We start from the raw sequence: 23,656 nt of genomic DNA, 5'->3' as shown, positions 1-23,656 counted from the left end.
GTGTGTCGGTTACCATTGACGAAACACATACGTGACGCGTCTTTTTTGTCATGGAAGAGCACACTTCCATGATGAAAAATTGATTGTTGTAATCAAACTCATAAACGACAACAATAGTATGATCATCTTGATTATGTCATATAAACGTCATGGATGTACACTGTTGACAAAAGGTGACCTACACTATGACAAACCTGTATCCTCATGAGTGTTTTTTCTGTAGTATCATCGTATACTTGAATGTGCTGCAGCAAATTTAAAAATTCAGTGATTTTGTTAGGTTGACATGGCCAATAAATGTTTGCTACAATCCAAGAGCTTTTAGTGTGATCTTAAGTAAATTGAATAGAGAGAGAAAACTCATTTTCAAAAATCTTTTCCCCATGAAGGTAATTCATTCCATGCAATCAAAAATCCTCCAAAAGCTCCAATAGATGGAGAAGTTCAAATTATGTATCCTTCCCACAACTTTCTTAGGTAAGCGATATCAAAAGATTAGTTTTTTAGTTTCTTGTAAGCATAAGATCGATCAACATATTCCTCAATTTATTGGACAGGGCTAGCAATTTAGCTTTATAGTTTAATCCTCCGATGTTCCACTTTAGAATATTCACATTCTATCGATTTTGTTATGAAGGAATGACAGTGGGTCAATAGACAAAATCATAGATACTCGTATAACCGGAAGATTTATTAGAAAAAAATGCAAGTTTGGGATGTTGCCCATGCATTTCATGCAAACAAAAGATTTACGATGATCCACTACAGAGGTTTGGAATTAAAGTCTATTTATTGCAAGCATCCAAAAGTTATCCATGGCACAAAAGTCTATTTATTACAAGCATCCAAAAGTTATCCATGGCATAAAGTACTTAATAGTTCAGCTAACACTTGATAGACCCCTTTCTTCTGGTGTAACCTCTTTTTCTTCTTTTACGTGGTCTTGAGAATATCCTTGGTAGTAACCTTCTGAGGGAGTAGTTCACATACTTGTAGGGTTGTGCTTGTTCACCTGTCTTTTTGCAAGGGTTTTCACCCAGTCTTTCAAGAATTAATTGGATAACCCACTTGTGCTTAATTAGTGGATGAGGCAAAAAAGTGCCTCTATTTCAAAGAAAATATATAAAATAAATAAGGGTGTCCCTTGCGGCCCTTGCTCTGTTACTTGCAATCAAAATGTGTAAGAAATATTCTGACCATGCAGTTAGATGGTATCCCTTGTTTTGCTACTTCCTATGTCAGAAGAGCAAAGAGATGCTATTACATCCAGAAGTGAGTAGCATGTGCGACTTCCTTGATGAACTCTCATGTCTCTGGTACAGAAAGTACAATACAATCTACTGATGAGTCTGGTCAAGGCTCAGTAGATATGTCGTGCTACATTATGGATGGAGAATCGTTTGCTAACAAGGTGAATGTAGGATTGTTGCTCATATTTACCAGCTGAAAACATGCATGGGAAATGATATAAATTATACTCAAGTACTAGTTTTTTAAATGTGTGGCGAGGCCTTTTGGAGAAGGAGAAGTTGATTGCTTTCAGCCTTCCATTCTACATGTCATCCATGGATGAATTGACGGACATGGTCAAGGAGAACAGGCTCTCTAACATTGAACACATGGGTGTCTCCGAATCAAGCTGGGATCCACATGATGATGATGCATACATTGAAGTCGTGTTGGACTATGCTGACAGAATGTTTCCCAAGTGCATAAGGGCAGTGATGGAGCTGATGATGAAGGATCACTTCAGAGAGGCCATTTTTATGTGATGTTCATAGTTTATGCCACGGTGGTCACCAAACACCTCTAGAAAGCAAAGGACAAGTACTCACTAGAAGCTTCCATTGAAGGCCAAGGACCGAGAAAACAATATCACTCATTAGTCAGGGTCACCTCAGTATGAATAAACATGGGAAATTCGTTATTTACCACTCAATTCCTTGGCATGTTACTTAGGATTTGTTAGTGACGAATTTTATATCATACACTATGCCGTAAGTCATATCATTTACTATATTTGTTTAAAGGTTCGAAAGATATTTTCTTAATGATTGCGTGCATTTTTGGGTGGTGTAGAGGCCAAGAGTCAAGAATCCTTAATATCCGTGCCACTACCAACAGATTGTTTTTTGGGTTCAACATTATGAGGTTCCCATATATTATGCCTAATTATCATCCATAGTCTTGTTTTCTATTTGTCCATTTTTTGTGATATTTTTTAAAACTCGTAGCTAAAGGCTATCAGAGTGTCATAGATGCCATGATTTCTCAAATCATCGATGATGCCATGATTTCTAAAATCATCGATGTTATAAACAATGACCTACCATTGTTTTTAGAAATGGATGCATCTTATCGATTCTCTAAAAGGTACTCCATCCGTATCAAAATATAATACATTTCTTCATACTCCCCTTGTATCAAATAAGTCTTATATTTCAATACAAAGGAAGTATCACACTGATAAAGCCATAAAAAATAACATCCTAACCTCCGCTATATACAGACAAAAAAAGTTTTGCCAAGATAAACACAAAAATCGAACCCACTGGTAATGAACATTCTCGCTAAAACAAAAAGAGAAAATAACAATTCAAGAGATTCTCAAGGCGACGCACTATCCTTTTCAAAAATGATTTTAAAAGAGCAATGCCTTTAATGATACTGTGATACAAAGACTAGGCCCCTACTCATACTTGGAAAATGAGTCCCTAGCGACCGTCTTCAACTACAATGGTGTAACATTGTAGAGACCATACTGAGTCCCAGCCTAGACTTCTTACATTGCAACACAGGAATAGCAGAGTGAACCCATCATTTTATTGCCTTATTTTATGGTTGATGCTATTGCTTTGGCCTATTTCTTAAACTCCTGGCCCAGTTTATATTTAACATGATGCTTCGCCCCTGGCTACGTTCATGCTCAACGTAACCAAGGGCGGAGCATCACGTTAAATATATACTAGGTCGGGTGTTTAAGAAATAAACTAGTATGAAGTCCGGTTGTACAATAGTATGTAACTTATATATGAGAATATTTTTCTCTTAAAAAGAATGACACAACATATAGAAGTTATGTATATAAGGTGAGCTACCAACTCTAAAGCGTAAAACAAGTATGAAACCAATGTGTACAATAGTATCTAACCTATATATGAGAATAATTTTCCTGTTATAAAAAATGACAACATTATAACAATGAGATATTTACCAACAAGATGAAGTCGTGTAGCGACCCGACCTCAGACGGTCAAGTCTCTGTGCTTCAGTGCCATCCCTGAATCGGTAATGCTGACACACACAGTCTTCGAAGGATTTATAACAGAGTAGCAATCACACACTTATTACATCGAATGTTTCAAAAGAGATCTTATTACAAAAAAATATGGCTTAAGGCCATCTAAGTAAGATAACAGCGGAAGGCTTGGAAGATAAGTGAGTCCATCAACTCCAATGGCATAGTTGAGTGCACGACAAATGACCTACCGCACATTACTCTTTGTCTCAAAAGTCTGTAATATGATATGTTGCAGCCCGAAATGGGTTAGCACATGGAATATGCTGGCAATATAACACAGTAGAGCAATGAACAGATAAATGTTGTCACTACATGCATATATGGCTGGTGGAGGCTCTATGGTTAAAATGTTTTGTGAAAAGCCGATTTTTCCCTACAACAAATGAATATGTTTTATTTAACTATCATGGTAGTTGAAACAATCATTGAGAAGGTTCCTCCAACTCAATCCCAATTAAAGTAGTCATTTACAACCCATCAAATTAATTTAGAGTGATGAGATCAAATCAATAATTCAAGTACCAGATACTCAAGATGTCCATAACCGTGGACACGGCTAACCATGATTAGTTTATACACTCTGCAGAGGTTTGCGCACTTTTCCCCACAAGACTCGATCTCCTCCGTTTGATTTCTCGCACTACATGGTATTTGAGAAACGGATGGCCGAGACACAGTCTTTCAGAAGCATTAACTCTTTACCCTGGGTGGACAGTTACACCTACTTTCCCCTACATCTGCTAGCCCACCACTGAAAGAGGTCACGTAACATACTCAACTATGCCAGAGCCCATAATGGCTTGTGGCTACACACGGAAGTTTCTAGCATGAATAATCTTATGATCCCTTTGAGCCTGGGTGGCGGACCGTAGGATGATCACATGGGTACTCCGGGATATCCTTGGACAACACTGGATTCTCCAGGTGCCCACAAGCAATCCACCCAGATGTGTATTAAAGTTGCCACCTTAAGTTGAACCATTAATTAACAACTCACATATGTCATGTTTACAGTCAAACCGAAACCACGTCCACGGGCATAGCATGGCAATATAAGCATAGTGTAGTAGTAACTCACAAGGGTTTGATAATATAACTGGTAATAGGTTCTATCTCATCAGCTACTTCCCAAACCCACATGTTAAGAGATCCTACACATGCAATGTGTGAGGGTTGAAACTAATGCATAAAAACTGGGTAATAAATGGTATGATCAATGTGTTACTTGCCTTGCTGACGAGCCGCAAAACCTAGAGACTCGTAGTAGCATGCTTCACACTCCGGGAATTCTATCGCAAACAATCAATAGCATACATAAGCACTCAAGCAAAGATGCACGGCTAAGACTCAAATAAGAAGATCGAATCTGAAAACTCAACTGAAGAGATTCGATTTGCAAAAAGAATCAAATCAAACGGAGCAACGAAACTCAAACTACGAAAGAAACAAGATCCGTTTACTAATCTGGACTAAAGTCAAATTTTACAGTACCAAAATCTTGTTCAAATTAGTTAAACAGAAAGAGGACTTCGACACGAAGATCTAGGCGCTTGTTTCACCCGATTTGGATAAACGAGCGAAAATATAAACTAAAACGGAGATTAGGGCAGAAATCGCGATCGAAAATAATCGCGGAAAAACCCTGTAAAATAAAACAAGACGAACAGGCTAAAGAAGGAACGTTCGCTGTCTGCGGCTAACTGACGAACAACGTTCGTTAAAACAAACGTACGGACGAACGTCTGTTATTTAACTAAACCAAAAAAATCGAACCAATCTAATAAAAAACGACTCTAGGGTTTATTAAAAAACAGGTCGGGCTCGGTGGCGGCGGCGGTGACTCCGGCGGGCGGCGGGCGGCGGTCGTCGTCGGCGGCGCAATGGGAAGGCGGCGGCACCGGGCGGCGGCGGCGCGAAGTGGCGGCGCGCGGGTTTCGAGGCGGCGACGCTAGGGTTTCAAGGCGGGGCTGGCGGGGCTGGCGGGGCTGCGGGCTTTGGGCCTCGCCCTTTAAAGGCCGGCCGGGCGGTGTCCGGGTCGGGCACGGCCCGGTTAGGTCGGTGCATTTTTTTTTTTAAAAAGAATCCTGGCGCAAAAAAACAAATAAAAGAAAAACTAAACGGAGTCCAAAAATCTTGAAATAAATTTTCACGGTCCTCTAATAATATTGCGGACAAAGTGAACATTTATTTGGGCCTCTAATGCAATTTTTGAAAACGCATATTTTTCGTAATTCAAATAAAATAGCAATAAAAATTCAAAAGAAAATATTTATTTGATTTTAATATTTTTCCTCCAATATTCCCTTTATTTTGAAGAAGTCATATTATCTCCTCTCTTACATTTTAATATGAAATATTTTCAGAGAGAAAAATGATTAAAACCAAAGTGATCCTTGTTTTGATATTTTATAAAATTCAAATATGAGAAACGTGAAATCCCCAACTCTCTCCGTGGGTCCTTGAGTTGCTTAGAATTTCGAGAATCGCAAAATGAAATGCAATAAAATATGATATGCATGAATGACCTATGTATAACATTCCAAATTGAAATTTTGGGATGTTACAAACCTACCCCCTTAAGATGAATCTCGTCCTCGAGATTCAGGTTGGCTAGAAAATAGGTGTCGGTGGTCTTTGCGTAGATCATCCTCTCGTTCCCAGGTGGCTTCATCCTCGGTATGGTGGTGTAGGATCAAAAGTATGTCTAGAGGGGGGGTGATTAGACTACTTGACCAAATAAAAATATAGCATTTTCCCAATTTTAGTTCTTGGCAGATTTTAGCAACATAGCACAAGTCAAGCAATCAACCTACACATGCAATTCTAAGAGTATAGCAGCGGAATGTAAAACAATTGCATATGAAGGTAAAGGGATGAGTTTGAGGGAGCAAACACAATTGGAGACATGGAGATTTTTGGCGTGGTTCCGATAGGTGGTGGTATCGTACATCCACGTTGATGGAGAGTCCACGGAGGGCTCCACCCATGAAGGGTCCATGAAGAAGCAACCATGTCTATCCCACCATGGTCGTCGCCCACGAAGGACTTGCCTCACTAGGGTAGATCTTCTGAAGTAGGAGATCTCCTTGCCCTTGCAAACTCCTTGGTTCAACTCCACAATCTTGTCGGAGACTCCCAAGTGACACCTAGCCAATCTAGGAGACACCACTCTCCAAGAAGTAACAAATGGTGTGTTGATGATGAACTCCTTGCTCTTGTGCTTCAAATGATAGTCTCCCCAACACTCAACTCTCTCTCATAGGATTGGATTTGGTAGAAAGAAGATTTGAGTGGAAAGCAACTTGGGGAAGGCTAGAGATCAAGATTTATGTGGTTGGAATGGAATATCTTGACCTCAACACAAGTGTAGGTGGTTCTCTGTCAGAAAACATGTATTGGAAGTGTAGGCATGTTCTGATGGCTCTCTCCACGAATGAAGAGTGGGTGGAGGGGTACAAATAGCCTCCACACAAAATCTAACTGTTACACACAAATCACCAAACTTGGTGGGACCGAATCATGAAACTCGGTCAGCCGATTTAGATCAAAATGTGAATGTTAGGATTCTCGGTGGGACCGACATGTCAACTCGGTGGGACCGATTTCGTTAGGGTTAGGGCATAACGTAATCTCGGTGAGACCGATTACACAAACTCGTTGAGACCGATTTTGGTAATGGACTAACAGAGAGTAGGTCAGGCAAACTCGGTGGGACCGATTCGCTCATCTTGGTTGGACCGAAGTGTTACGAAAGGGAAACCGAGAGTTTACATTGCAATATCGGTGGGACCGATCGCTCATCTCGGTTTGACCGAAACATTATGAATGGAAACAGAGATATTACAATCCCATCTCGGTGAGACCGAGATCCCTATCGGTGAGACCGAAAAGACTAGGGTGATACGTCTCCAACATATCTATATTTTTTGATTGCTCCATGCTATATTATCTACTGTTTTGGGCAATATTGGGCTTTATTATCCACTTTTATATTATTTTTGGGACTAACCTATTAACCGGAGGCCCATCCCAGATTTGTTGCTTTATGCCTATTTCAGTGTTTTGAAGAAAAGGAATATCAGACGGAGTCGAAACGGAACGAAATCAACTGGAGAAGTTATTTTTGGAAGGAAACACACCTGATGGACTTGAACGTCACGTCAGAAGATACGAGAGCTTCCCACAAGGGTGGGGGGCGCGCCCATCCCCCTACGGCGCGCCCCCTACCTCGTGGGGCCCCCGTGGCTCCCCTGATGTGCTTCTTCTGCCTATATAACTCCATATACCCTAAAACTTGCAGAACGGAGATTAGATCGGGAGTTCTGCCGCCAGAAGCCTCCGTAGCCACCAAAAACCAATCGGGACCCTGTTCCGGCACCATGCCGGAGGGGGGATCCCTCACTTTTATCACTTGCTACCTTGCTGTTTTTATTATTTCAGATTACAAAAACTATTATCTACTATCCATATTGCACTTGTATCACCATCTCTTCGCCTAACTAGTGCACCTATACAATTTATCATTGTATTGGGTGTGTTGGGGACACAAGAGACTATTTGTTATTTGGTTGCAGGATTGCTTGAGAGAGACCATCTTCATCCTATGCCTCCTACGGATTGATAAACCTTAGGTCATCCACTTGAGGGAAATTTGCTACTGTCCTACAAACCTGTGCACTTGCAGGCCCAACAACGTCTACAAGAAGAAGGTTGTGTAGTAGACATCAAGCTCTTTTCTGGCGCCGTTGCCGGGGAGGTGAGTGCTTGAAGGTATATCTTTAGATCTTGCAATCGAGTGTTTTAGTTTCTTGTTTTATCACTAGTTTAGTCTAAAAGAAAACTATAAAAAATGGAATTGAGTTTGTCTCATACGCTTCACCTTTTTAATATCTTTCGTGAGTATGATGGAAAGGATAATTGTGCTCAAGTGCTAGAAGAAGAAATCTATAAAATGTTTGGCACTAAATATTTGAATGATGAGCATGATTGCAGTGTTGTTAGTATGAATTCCTTGAATATCTATGATGCTAATGATATGCAAAGCCACAAGCTTGGGGAAGCTATGTTTGATGAAGATGATATTTTTTATCCCCCAAGTTTTGATGAGAAAATTTATTATGATGAAAGAATGCCTCCTATCTATGATGATTATTGTGATGACACGTATGCTTTAAAGAATAATGATAACCATGAAACTTGTCATCTTGATCTTAATTTTCAAGCACATGATAGTTATTTTGTTGAGTTTGCTCCCACTATTATTCATGAGAAGAATTTTGCTTATGTGGAGAGTAGTAAATTTTCTATGCTTGTAGATATTGAAAGGAGTGCTTTAGGTGCTGGTTATATTGTTGAATTCATTCATTATGCTACTGAAAATTATTATGAGGGAGGAACATATGCTTATAGGAATTGCAATAATATCAAGTTTCCTCTCTATGTGCTTAAAATTTTGAAGTTATGCTTGTTTTACCTTTCTATGCAAGTTGATTCTTGTTCCCACAAGTTGTTTGCTCACAAAATCCCTATGCATAGGAATTATGTTAGACTTAAATGTGATATTCATATTCTTCATGATGCTCTCTTTATGTTTCAATTCTTATCCTTTCTGTGAGCATCATTGAAATCATCATGCCTAGCTAGGGGCATTAAACGATAGCGCTTGTTGGGAGGCAACCCAACTTTATTTTTATTCCATGCTTTTTGTTCCTGTTTAGTAATAATAATTCATCTAGCCTATGTTTAGATGTGGTTTTATGTGTTCAATTAGTGTTTGTGCCAAGTAGAACCTTTGGGAAGACTTGGAGAAAGTCTTGTTGATCATGCTGTAAAAAACAGAAACTTTAGCGCTCACGAGAATTGCTGCCATTTTTGTTTGGAGAGTGCTATTTAGTTAATTATTTTTTCAGATGATTAATAGATAAATTCCTCAGGTCCAGAAATTTATTTGAGAATTTTATGAGTTCCAGAAGTATACGGTTGATCCATATTACTACAGACTGTTCTGTTTTTGACATCTTCTGTTTTTCATGTGTTATTTGCTTGTTTTGATGAATCTATGGCTAGTAAAATAGTTTATAAACCATATAGAAGTTGTAATACATTAGGTTTAACACCAATATAAATAAATAATGAGTTCATTAAAGTACCTTGAAGTGGTGATTTACCTTCTTATACTAACGGAGCTTACGAGTTTTCTGTTAAGTTTTGTGTTGTGAAGTTTTCAAGTTTTGGGTAAAGATTCGATGGACTATGGAATAAGGAGTGGCAAGAGCCTAAGATTGGGGATGACCAAGGCACCCCCAAGGTAATATTCAAGGACAACCAATAGCCTAAGCTTGGGGATGCCCCGGAAGGCATCCCCTCTTTCATCTTCGTTCATCGGTAACTTTACTTGGAGCTATATTTTTATTCGCCACATGATATGTGTTTTGCTTGGAGCGTCAATTTATTTTGTTAGGATTTCATTTCTGTTATTTAGAACAATGTTTTGCATCTTTTATTTCAATAAAAGTGGCATTGATAGTCTTTACCATGCCTATGTTACAAGTATACATGTCGCTGTTTGAAAACAGAAAGTTTACCGCTGTTGCAATAATTCCCTAGAAAATTAAAAATGTGATAAAATGTTGAAACCTTTTGAATATTAAGCTCTGATAAATTTACTACAGTGGGAATTTTCTTTCATAATTTTTGGAGCTAGGGAAGTATGGATGTTGCAGCATTCTTTACAGACTATCCTGTTTAGGCAGATTGCTGTTATGTTTGCATTGTTTGCATATGTTTGCTTCTTTAATGATTCTATTTGAGGATAGTACTATTAGATATGCAGAGGCATTTAGTATTCAATATTGAATAATAATTTTAGGGATTTGCTACAGTAGAGTATGATAAGGTTTTGGCAATGGTTTATACTAACTTATCTCACGAGTCCTAGTTGAGTTTTGTGTGGATGAAGCTTTTGAGATTTAGGGAGACCGTGATATGAGAGGAATTAAGGAGACACAAAATCTCAAGCTTGGGGATGCCCAAGGCACCCCAAGATAATATTTCAAGAAGTCTCAAGCGTCTAAGCTCGGGGATGCCCCGGTTGGCATCCCACCTTTCTTCTTCAACAACTATCGGTTAGTTTCGGTTGATCCTAAGTTTTTGCTTCTTCACATGATGCTTGCCATTCTTAGAATGTCATTTTATTTTGTTTTGCTTTCTGTTTGAATAGAGTACCAAGATCTTAAATTATTAAATGTTAGAGAGTCTTCACATAGTTGCATAATTATTCGACTACTCATTGATCTTTACTTATATCTTTCGGAGTAGTTTGTCATTTGCTCTAATGCTTCACTTATATCTTTTAGAGCATGGTGGTAGTTTTATTTTGAAGAAATAGATGAACTCTCATGATTCACTTATATTATTTTGAGAGTCTTAAATAGCATGGTAATGTTCTTAAAAATCCTAATATGCTAGGTATTCAAGAATAATAAAATTCTCTTATGAGTGTGTTGAATACTATGAGAAGTTTGATACTTGATAATTGTTTTGAGATATGGAGATGGTGATATCAAAGTCATGCATGTAGAGTAATTGTGAATCTGAGAAGTGCTTGAGTTAAAGTTTGCAAGTCCTGTAGCATGCACGTATGGTTAACATTATGCAACAAATTTGAAACATGAGGTGTTATTTGATTGTCCTCCTTATGAGTGGCGGTTGGGGACGAGCGATGGTCTTTTTCTACCAATCTATCCCCCTAGGAGCATGCCCGTAATACTATGGTTTTTGATGGCTTGTAGATTTTTGCAATAAGTATATGAGTTCTTTATGACTAATGTTGAGTCCATGGATTATACACACTCTCACCCTTCCATCATTGCTAGCCTCTATGGTACCGTGCATTGCCCTTTCTCACATTGAGAGTTGGTGAAAACTTCGCGGTGCATCCAAACCCCATGATATGATATGCTCTTTCACACATAAACCTCCTTATATCTTCCTCAAAACAGCCACCATACCTACCTATTATGGCATTTCCATAGCCATTCCGAGATATATTGCCATGCAACTTTCCACCATCCAGTTTATCATGACACATTCATCATTGTCATATTGCTAGCATGATCATGTAGTTGACATAGTATTTGTGGCAAAGCCACCGTTCATAATTTTTACTTGTCACTCTTGATTCATTGCATATCCCGGTACACCGCTGGAGGCATTCATATAGAGTCATACTTTGTTCTAGTATCGAGTTGTAATCATTGAGTTGTAAATAAATAGAAGTGTGATGATCATCATTCAATAGAGCATTGTCCCAAAAAAAGGAAAGGCCAAAAAAAAGAAGGCCCAAAAAAAACAAAAGGGGGCAATGTTACTATCCTTTTTCCACACTTGTGCTTCAAAGTAGCACCATGATATAGCGAGTCTCATATATTGTGCTTCAAAGTAGCACCATGTTCTTCATATAGAGTCTCTTGAGTTATCACTTTCATATACTAGTGGGAATTTTTCATTATAGAACTTGGCTTGTATATTCCAACAATGGGCATCCTCAAGTGCCCTAGGTCTTCATGAGCAAGCAAGTTGGATGCACACCCACTTAGTTTCTTTTGTTGAGCTTTCATACATTTATAGCTCTAGTGCATCCGTTGTATGGAAATCCCTACTCCTCGCATTAACATCAATCGATGGGCATCTCCCTAGCCCATTGATTAGCCTCGTTGATGTGAGACTTTCTCCTTTTTTGTCTTCTCCACACAACCCCCATCATTATATTCTATTCCACCCATAGTGCTATATCCATGGCTCACGCTCATGTATTGCGTGAAAGTTTATGAGTTTGAAATTATTAAGGTATGAAACAATTGCTTGGCTTGTCATCGGGGTTGTGCATGATGAGAGCATTCTTGTGTGACGAAAATGGAGCATGACTAAACTATATGATTTTGTAGGGATGAACTTTCTTTGGCCATGTTACTTTGAGAAAACATAATTGCTTTGTTAGTATGCTTGAAGTATTATTATTTTTATGTCAATATGAACTTTTGTCTTGAATCTTTCGAATCTGAATATTCATATCACAAGTAAGAAGAATTACATTGAAATTAAGCCAACTAGCATTCCACATCAAAAATTATCTTTTTTATCATTTACCTACTCGAGGACGAGCAGGAATTAAGCTTGGGGATGCTTGATACGTCTCCAACGTATCTATAATTTTTGATTGCTCCATGGTATATTATCTACTGTTTTGGGCAATATTGGGCTTTATTATCCACTTTTATATTATTTTTGGGACTAACCTATTAACCGGAGGCCCAGCCCAGATTTGTTGTTTTATGCCTATTTTAGTGTTTTGAAGAAAAGGAATATCAGACGGAGTCGAAACGGAACGAAATCAACTAGAGAAGTTATTTTTGGAAGGAAACACACCTGATGGACTTGAACCTCACGTCACAAGATACGGGAGCTGCCCACGAGGGTGGGGGCGCGCCCCCTGCCTCGTGGGGCTCCCGTGGCTCCCCTGACGTGCTTCTTCTGCCTATATAACTCCATATACCCTAAAACTTCCAGAACGGAGATTAGATCGGGAGTTCCGCCGCCAGAAGCCTCTGTAGCCACCAAAAACCAATCGGGACCCTGTTCCGGCACCCTGCCGGAGGGGGGATCCCTCACCGGTGGCCATCTTCATCATCCCGGCGCTCTCCATGACAAGGAGGGAGTAGTTCTCCCTCGGGGCTGAGGGTATGTATCAGTAGCTATGTGTTTGATCTCTCTCTCTCTCTCTCTCTCGTGTTCTTGAGACGATACGATCTTGATGTATCGCGAGCTTTGCTATTATAGTTGGATCTTATGTTTCTCCTCCCCCTCTTCTCTCTTGTAATGAATTGAGTTTCCCCATTGAAGTAATCTTATCGGATTGAGTCTTTATAGATTTGAGAACACTTGATGTATGTCTTGTGTGGGATAACCGTGGTGACAATGGGTTATTCTATTGATCCACTTGATGTATGTTTTGGTGATCAACTTGCGGGTTTCATGACATTGGGAACCTATGCATAGGGGTTGGCACACGTTTTCGTCGTGATTCTCTGGTAGAAACTTTGGGGTACTCTTTGAGGTCCTTTGTGTTGGTTGAATAGATGAATCTGAGATTGTGTGATGCATATCGTATAATCATACCCACGGATACTTGAGGTGACATTGGAGTATCTAGGTGACATTAGGGTTTTGGTTGATTTGTGTCTTAAGATGTTATTCTAGTACGAACTCTAGGGCTGTTTGTGACACTTATAGGAATAGCCCAACGGATTGATTGGAAAGAATGACTTTGAGGTGGTTTCGTACCCTACCATAATCTCTTCGTTCGTTCTCCGCTATTAGTGACTTTGGAGTGACTCTTTGTTGCATGTTGAGGGATAGCTATGTGATCCAATTATGTTAGTATTGTTGACGGAACTTACACTAGCGAAAGTATGAACCCTAGGCCTTGTTTCAACTCATTGCAATACCGTTTACGCTCGCTTTTATCACTTGCTACCTTGCTGTTTTTATTATTTCAGATTACAAAAACTATTATCTACTATCTATATTGGACTTGTATCGCCATCTCTTCGCCGAACTAGTGCACCTATACAATTTACCATTGTATTGCGTGTGTTGGGGACACAAGAGACTCTTTGCTATTTGGTTGCAGGGTTGCTTGAGAGAAACCATCTTCATCCTACGCCTCCTACGGATTGATAAACCTTACGTCATCCACTTGAGGGAAATTTGCTACTGTCCTACAAACCTGTGCACTTGCAGGCCCAACAACGTCTACAAGAAGAAGGTTGTGTAGTAGACATCATAGGGTTTCTGGCAGTGGCTATGACAACTGAACTCATTGGCGCCGGATAGAAAATTTCGGTGGTGCCGAGTTTGACTTTTGGTTTGGGACATATGTGGATGTGAGAAAGTAGTTGAGGGTTTTGGAGCATATCACTAAGCACTTTGAGCAAGCAAGCCATTAGGCAACACCTCATCCCCTCTTAATAGTATTGGCTTTTCCTATGGACTCAATGTGATCTTGGATCACTTAAAATGAAAATATTTAGAGTCCTGAGCTTTGAGCTTGAGCCAATTCTTTGTCCTTAGCATTTTGAGGGGTCCACTTTTCTCATCCATGTCATGCCAATCATTGAGCTTTCCTGAAATGTTTATCTTGAAATAGCATTAGCTCAATGAACTATATGTTGTTAGGAATTACCAAAACCGCCCAGGGATAGTTGCACTTTCAATCTCCCCTTTTTGGTAATTGATGACAACATATAGATCAAAGCTTCGACAAATGATAAATAAGATTGAAAAGACATCGTCACTTTGAGAAGTATGCGATAATCAAGAGCTCCCCCTAAATTTGTGCATTATTTAAAATTTGCTTTCGAATGCAAATGCACAATCGATTAGGATCATGGGTTACTCTTCCATGTCACATACATCTTGGTGGAGCGCTCAAAATGATAGAAGTTAAAGCATGCGCTCATCACCAAAACAAGTGAATGGTCATCTAGGATATAAGAAATAATATCATCCAACAAGCATTAAGGGTAGCATATGATCAAACACAAGATCAAACAAATATCTCACAAGTAGCTCACACAAGCACACAATAAAGTTTCAAACAAACCAAATAAGTGCAAAGAGAGATAAAAACCAACACACTCTCTCTCAAAGCCTATGATCTATACATTTTTCTCCCCCTTTGCAACAAGTTAGCAAAAAGTTCGAAAATGCATAGTGCTAAGCGACTCTCAGGCTTGATCTTGGGGAGGTGGTGTAGAGAGAACTCCAAGGACGAAGGCTTCCGATGAAGTAGTTGGAGCTGGTGGAGTAGCTGCTGGAGGTGGAACTGGAGTTGTAGCTGCTGGTGCTGATGTTGTAGCTCTAGTGTCTGTCACTATCACTGCAGCAGATCTCTGTCCTCTGGGCACTCTGGCAAAAGCATTTGTTGTAGACTTTCCCTTCTTCTCCTCTGCTTCCTCCTGAAGTTGCTCAACTACATTTTGGATCTCAGTTACCTTGACATCCAGATCATAGAACTTTTGCTCAACAATCCTCTCCAAGCTCTCCTGGTTCTTGGTCAGGGTGGCCAAGCCCTTCTCAATCCTTAGGGTGGATTGGATTAGATATCCAAGCTGGTCTTGCTTGCTCTTCAAGAATACCTGAGATGCCTCCTCTGTTGTTGGCATCTTTGCAGCCTTCTCTGCCTTAGCCTTCTCTCTCTTTTCATGTGCTTGAGCTGAAGATGGTTCATTTTCATCCATCACTACTGCATTGTCTTCAAATTCAGGATTGATGGGCAGGTGCTCCTTGTCCAAAAGATATGTGCATGTGCCCATCTTTGAGTTAATGAGCTCCTGAATTTGTGGGGCTGTCAGGACCCCGATTCCAAGTCACATCGATCTAGCCGGTAACACCTCATATCACTTTGTGGCCTCACGCACGGTATTCCCACGGGTGTCGCCTTACCATGGCCTGGGACCGTTTGCGCCTTTTGGCTCACGTATACGATAGTGTCGCTAGCATCCATATGACAGAGAACCCGGGCCGACATGGCTAGTCGTAAACCCAAAGCGGCACTAACCCATGGGGACAGGCATACATGAATCAACTTCGAACATGTCGGTCAGCAGCATGTGAATCCGGGCTATAGCACTGGGCTAACAGGACTCCGGTAACCCGGGCTGTAGCAGGCTAGATAGGACTCCGGAGGTCACCGTGTGACATTTCCTCGAAGGGACAGACGCAGGAAAGAAGTGAAACACATGCCGGCCAGTCAAGTATCATGAGCAGTAGTGCTGGGCTAGCAGGACTCTGGTGAACCGGGCTATAGCGGACTACTATGGCTCATGGAAGTACAAGACTACATTTCCCCATAAGAGAGGCTACCAAAGATTAACAACTAGATTGTCGGATCCCACACATACCAAGCATTTCAATCATACACACAATGTGCTCGATATGTGTAAATACAACATGGCATCACAACATAACTCTACAACTCAAGTATTTATTCATTAGGCTCCGAGGAGCGAGATATTACAAACATGGGTCTCATGACCCAACAATCATAGCATACAATGCAAAGCACATGCGGAAGCTTAACATGTCTGAGTACAAACATCTACAAATGGAAAAAGGCTAAGAAGCCTGACTATCTACCAGATCCTGTCGAGGGCACAAGATCGTAGCTGAGGTATCAAGCTAAACGTCGAAGTCCACGCGGAACTACTAGCGAGACTGAAACCTCTCTGCAAAACAAAAATTAAGCAAATGTGAGTACAATTGTACTCAGCAAGACTTACATCAGAACTAACTACATATGCATCGGTATCAACAAAGGGGGTGGTGGAGTTTAACTGCAGCAAGCCAGCTTTGACTCAGTGGATAACCTGAACTACGACTGCAAGCAACTCTTTTGAGGTGGCGCACACGAGTCCACATATTCACCATTCAATACACCACTATGGATCCGCTCCCGTCTCCCTACGAGAAGGCCATCCATAGCACTCACACTTATCTTGCGAGTTTTAGAGTATCCACTTTCACTTGTCTATGAACTGTTATAGGCAACCCAGAAGTCCTTTACCGCGGACACGGCTATTCGAATAGATCATTTATAACCCTGCAGGGGTGTACTTCTTCACACACGCTCTCACCACTTACCGCCGTTTACACGACATGTACTCGGCAACCTTCAAGAGGAAGCCCAACGAGGGTGTCGGCCATGGCCTACCTAAACACTCAAGTCTCTAGTCCAGGTTTATCGCCTATCCAGGTTCCATCCACAGGGAGTCCGGCCAAGGTTTCCACAAACGGCCCCGAACGATGTGAACAGGGTTCCCGAGACACCAAACGGGCGCCCGGTACACTGGGCCACGGTGTATCTACCGCAACATAGCCCACCCCTAGGGTCAGCGCTACGCACGGCCGCCAACACATATCCTATAAACACCAGAAACTAGTTGCAACTCCTGGACAGAGGACAAGGGTGATCAAGAAGCCGAGAGGGTCCCAATGCATGGTAGTAACTGTTTCATGGATCACAAACACAGAACTCAGTTCCTAAGAACGGTTTCAATGAGACAACCCACCATGTACTCCTACATGGCCTCTCACCGCTACCTTTACGAAATCGTGTTCACACACTTAGCTCACACACAGTAGGACATGTTCATCACTGTTCCAATTCATCCCCGATGAATCAGCCCTGGCACAACTCTAAGCAATAGCAGGCATGACAAACAAGCATGAATGAGTAGGAACATCAGGGCTCAAACAACTCCTACTCATGCTAGTGGGTTTCATCTATTTTCTGTGGCAATGACAGGTCATGCAGAGGATAAGGGTTCAATTACCGCAGCAAGTAACAGTTGAATCGTTGTTGTCCTAATGCAGTAAAAGAGAGCAGGAGCGAGAGAGTGGGATTGTATCGGAATGAACAAGGGGGTTTTTCTTGCCTGGCACTTCTAAAGATATCATTGGGTCTTCATCAGTGTCAACGATCACAACATCGGTACAACGTCTATCGAGAGGGGACAACCACCGGCAACAGAGAAGGAACACAATCAATGCAATGCACAACATGATGCATGACAATGACATGGCAATATGTTGTTGATTGAGCTAATGCAACTAGCAACACAATTAAATGAAGTTGGTTTGAACCCAAAGTTCAAATTCAAACTCCATATGTGAGAGTTTAAATTCCATTTATATGAATTGGCCTAATCAGCAGCCATAAGTTGTTCTAACATGCATGAAAATGGTACAGATGGATTCCTTGAATTTTTCTGATAATTTTTCATATATAATTTATTTCATTTGGAGTTATGGTTGAATTTCTACGATTTTTGGAAGTTTTGGACATTTTCTGAATTAAATAAATCATTTCTAATTTATTTAAAATCCAGAAAGCATTACTGCGTCAGCCTGACGTCAGAATGATGTCATCAAGTCAACAGCGTCAGCCACGGTCAAACCTGACGCTGGGACCCACTGGTCAGTGACTAGGCTAATTAACAAAGACTGTTAGTGCTAATTTAATCCTAACTAAAGTGTCAGTGGGGCATGGGCCCACATGTCAGTAGCTAAGCTAAATTAGCTAGGATTAGTTAATCCTAATCTAGGTTAGTTAGCAGGGCGGCCCCACCTGTCATTGAGCCAGGGGAGGTCAAACCCCTTGGTCAACTGGGCTAACGCGCCAGCGTTTAGCCGCCGGCGGCAGCAAACGCGGCGGAGGGCGTGGGATTGCTCCTCCGGCGCCCAAACGAGCAGCGGAGGGCACGCGCGGGGAGCTGGGGATCGCCCGCATCCAGGGCGGCATGCGGCAGCAGCGGGGACGGCCGGAAACGAGCTCGGGGCGGCGCCGGTGTTCGGGTGTTTGTAGCTACGGGGCTGCAGTGCGCGAGCTAGCGAGCTAAGGCGCTAGCGGGGGCCTACGCGATGCGGTGATTGGGCTGGACGTGTCGGGCGGACCATTTGGCCGCCGGAGTCGCATCGGCGGCGAGCGCAGGCGGTGGCGGGTTCGGGCGTAGGCGGTCCGGTGGCTACGGAGGCCTACGGGGAAGAAGAGAGGGATGGGCAGGGTCGGAGGCTCACGGCGAGTCGGACGAGGGGGTCAGCGAGCTCGGAGACGGTCCGGAGCAGTCGGGGCGGCAAGGAGGATCTCCGGTGACCGGCGAGGAAGAAGATGATGTTGGCGGCATCACAGGGCTTCCGACGCCTTCCGCCTTGGTGAGGAGGAAGAGGGGAACGAGGCGGGGCTTCTTGGTGTGTCGGCGAGGCGTGGGGTGGCCGGTGGCCGTGGTAGAGCACGGCGGCGCCCTCTTGTGCGCTCGGGAAGAGAGGGAGAGGGAGCTAGAGGAGGGGAGGAGCTGCGGACATGAGAGAAAGAGGTCGGGGGGGCGCGTGGCGACGCATGGAGGCGTCCAGGGCGAAACGGCAAGCAGGAGGTGGCCGTCGGTGGCCGTGCGCGTGCTGGCACACCGCGGGCACACGCCCATCCTCCTGGCAAAGGAGGAAGACGACAGGGGAGGGGGGCCAGGTGGGCTGGGCCGGCCACTTGGGCCGCCAGGAAAGTTCCAGGTGAGCCTCTGTTCTCTGTTTTCTATTTTCTGTTTTATATTTTTTTTGCAACTTTGTGGCTTTTCTAAAAATGCTTAGGCACTATCAAAAATCACCAAATTGCTCATGACCACTGTTTAGCATATAACCAACATGGAACATTTCAGTTTAGGATTATTTGGACATCTAAAATATTCTATAGCATTTAAATGCCCAAATGCAAATAGAGTATGATTTAATTCAGTGACCCTATGATGTCCTAGAAATATGTGCACCATTTTTGTCAGAGGTTCTAGACCAAGGCAAGGATGATGAACATTTTTAGAAGGGAATTTCAGGTTCATTGAAAATATTTTATTTGGACCCTAGTTGAATTTCATTTACTGCTAGGGTTTATCAGCCCCCATTTCAAAGTTAATAAAATTTAGACATGATGCATGCAGGCTAATGCAAGGCAGGCAAGGCCTGAACTGGGGCTGTGACAGCTCACCCCCACTAAACAAGAATCTCGCCCCGAGATTCAGGTGTAGGGTAAGATGAAAGGGGAACCCAAACTAACATAATCTTCATGGTCCAGGTTGCACTTCATAAAGGCGTTGATTCAATCACCATCTTTGTCTCGTCGTCTTGCTCCAAGAACTCCATCAACATGATGACGACAGAAAGAAAGGAAAACCCTACAGGAATCGATCTCCTCGAAGATCGAGCACTCAAGATCAGCTCACGGAATGAGACGTAAGAACATCTCTTGAGTTGAGACATAGCACACGCATCAGGAGCAATGGAAAGAGGTAAATGACAAAGGTTCAATTGGATAGGCAACAATTCCACACTGGAGTAAGATGGTGCATGGTTTCAAAGTAGCGAGGAGATAATTGCCATGATACCATAACGAGACATCTTAAAGATGGTGACTCGCAGAAATATTCCCTTAAGTGGCAAAAAGAATTACTTTTGATTTAGAGATCATTGAAACTCTTCTCACCAGCCTGAGGCAATCACAAACGATCGCGTGAAGGAGCATGAAGAAATGGCATACTCATACTAGAATGGATGATGTGGACTACCTTGTTGAAGAAAACGCGATGGATGATTTGCTTATCATCGGAAATAGATGGAACCCATGGTAGGACCACTTTGAAGATGATCCTGATCAGTAATTACTGAGAAGGGTAGTCCGTAGTAGGATGACACAATGGAGGTGCAAGCTGGGAACAAAATGCAAATGCTGGGAATGATTCTAGTAACTGGGGAGAAACCCAACAGTAGAGAGAGATTCCACTGTTTGAAAGGTTATGGCATAATCGAAGAAACTGAGAACGGATCTCAGTTAATGCCGACGATAAATCCTAGTGCTTACGCGTGCTCTCAAGAACTTGAGCAATTCCGTATTAATCAAGGTTTTACCAATATCCGTGTCAAGGATCCTGGCAACACAACATGCTACCATGATGAATAATGGTGGAAGATGCAGATGAAAAGAAAGATAACACTTTCTCAGATTTCACCTTAGCGAGGCCAAGGGATCAAAATTTGGATGATCGACCGAGAGACATTTAGCACTCCGTTTCTAATGTTCTCCTTGATGTGCTAGTGTATCCCATTCATAGATATGGTTTGATATATAGAACGTCAAGTAAAAGATCGGACTTCGGGAGCACAAGAATCCGTAAGGATTAACTACGGAGGTAAATCCTACGAAATCCTCATGAGAAGGTGGCCAACTTTCTTCAATCGAGATACTACAATAATAGGTCTTCCGGCTGGATGTGTTGGCCACGACATCCACTTTACCGGCTATCGAGAGACCAATATTATAGTTCTTGGAAAAATGCTCCAACCATCATATCTGCTGAGATTCAGATCTGGTTGGTGTCAGGATATTCCAGACTCATCAAGTCTAGAAAGGAAAATGAGGGTTTGCAACACAAATCGACGAGACAACGTTGCGAGATTCTCGGGGGAATGAACTACGGTAGTAAGCTCTAAAACATGAGTCGGTTCTGCTACAAGCATGTGAACACGCTGTCCTAGACAAGCATGGTCACCTGGTAGTCTTAAAATGAAACACTGCCGAGTTCAGGGGGAACCATCAACAAGGATATCGAAGTCCTTGCGTAGGTCTAACTCTTAAGAAGAAACTTCTTCGCCTTGAACAAATCAATCAGTGTCTTGGTGTGCTAGGGATACGTATAGAATGTAGATGATCAGCCTATCAGACCATAGAATACTTCGCACATGCATGACTGACTTGGGATGATTCCAGAGGAAGCAAAAACAAACTTTCTCGAATTCACGGTGGCAACTTATATCAGATGCACATGAATTAGAGGAAGTCACATCTTTCAACTAGACATATGCTTCATGATCGGGACATGAGGGCAATGCTTATAAAGTTTCCAACACTAGTGTAATGTTCAACGTGAATCATGGGGGAGACAAAATGCTGCTGATGGGCTCAACAGCAACTCATCGGAATCTCCATATCACTGGACTTCCACCATCATGTGAACACGGTGATAGCATTGATCAGACCAAAAGATGTAATGGTGTATGCTCGAGGGATCAACCAAGAGTAAGACAACATTACGAACATCGTTGGTTCTGAGTTGACTTGACGATAGCCCATACTCAAGTCAAGGTTTTGACAAGGCAATAGATCCAACAACTGATCACGAGGACCAATCGATGGAGATATCATCTTTCTTCAACACACACACACACACACACACACACACAAAAGATATCCCTTAACATGAACTAAGTCAGACAAGCTTTATCTTCCAACTCTCCAAGTTGTTGTTTAGCTCAACCAACTAGCTCAGGGATATCCAACACAGATTCTTGGAGAAGAGGTGATTTATAAGAAAACCCATTTAATCACGAACTCAACATACCGGTCAGGTGACAACCAGGTAATACTTCCGAGAAGATCTTCGGAAATAACGAACCACCGATATGTTACTAAGCTCGAGAACAATCTTGCTTTTCAGGGCAAGACGATATGATCAAATAAGCAAGGATAGACATAGTCCCAACTCTTGATCGAAGAGTGCACCAGGGAAAAGGACTAGGTAGCACGATCAATCTTAGAATGATGATTCAATAACCAACACGCTAAGAATGAGAATATTGTCCATTAACTACCAAGCAACGAGGTTGCTAGGAGTATCGATTTCACACATCACAGTTCACTTGTCGGCATTCCGGTTATGGCAACACGGGACCGAGGAATGAACGATGATGGCGAGAGTATCACTACATCAAGAATTCATAAGATAAGGTGCAATTCTCATGACGTTCCTAACATAAAAGTGGGTAATACTTTAGGGTAGAACAGAATCAAAGCTTGATTGCATTTGATCTGCGGAATACAACTGCTTTGACCCAATCCTGGATATGGATGAGGTACTGGAGTTTGTTTCTCCTAGTCATTCTGAAATAGAACGGCTTGACGAACCACAAGAATACTAGGCATCGATAACACGAATGCACGACATAAACTTGGCTATCAACTGATAGACAAGGACCGGAATACAACTACAGAGGGACAACTCAAGGAACATATATCTTTCTGAGTTGTGGATGCATAGGTTAGTATGTCGAACAAGTTCAACATATTTCTTCTGGATAACCCATGCTGAGAGGTAGGACTGGCAGAGTCACAATTATGAATGGAGAACTCATCAGGAGCACTCTGTCGTGACCTTTTGGTTCAAAAGAACTCCTGCCAAGAATGGTCCATGATAATTGGAAGAAGGATGTACCACGAACCTCAAGGACTATCGCAAAGGTTACTAATATCCTAAAGGAACTAGCAACACTATCAACATGAGATAAGTAGGGTGAATCTCGGGTTCAAGAACCCATGAATAGAATACCTACCACTACATGGCATCACGGAATGCTTCCGAGAATGGTGGCCAGAATCATCACATCGGAACACAAAACATGGCTAGATTACTAGGTGACTCCCTAAAACACCTAGGGTCATAATAATAGCTCCAACATATATGTCGAGACAACAGAGTACCTCAACTCACCAATTAGTGTGATTAATCTGGCCCAAATGGACATCAGGAACAGCAGGAAGGGGTTTGCAAATGCATCAGACTATTTAGAAACCTGGAATGACTCGGACAGCATAACGGGTGTAAATGCTCAAAAAGATTTGAGACATCCTGCAAAATAGTGGCGTAACCACTTAACATCATCATATCAAGGGTCTGATTTGACTGACAACATACTAAAAGT

The sequence above is a fragment of the Triticum aestivum genome, chromosome 7A, assembly GCF_018294505.1.
Source record: "Triticum aestivum cultivar Chinese Spring chromosome 7A, IWGSC CS RefSeq v2.1, whole genome shotgun sequence".
NCBI lineage: Eukaryota > Viridiplantae > Streptophyta > Magnoliopsida > Poales > Poaceae > Triticum > Triticum aestivum.
The sequence above is the reverse complement of the archived record's forward strand: the minus strand, read 5'-3'. Positions refer to the sequence as shown.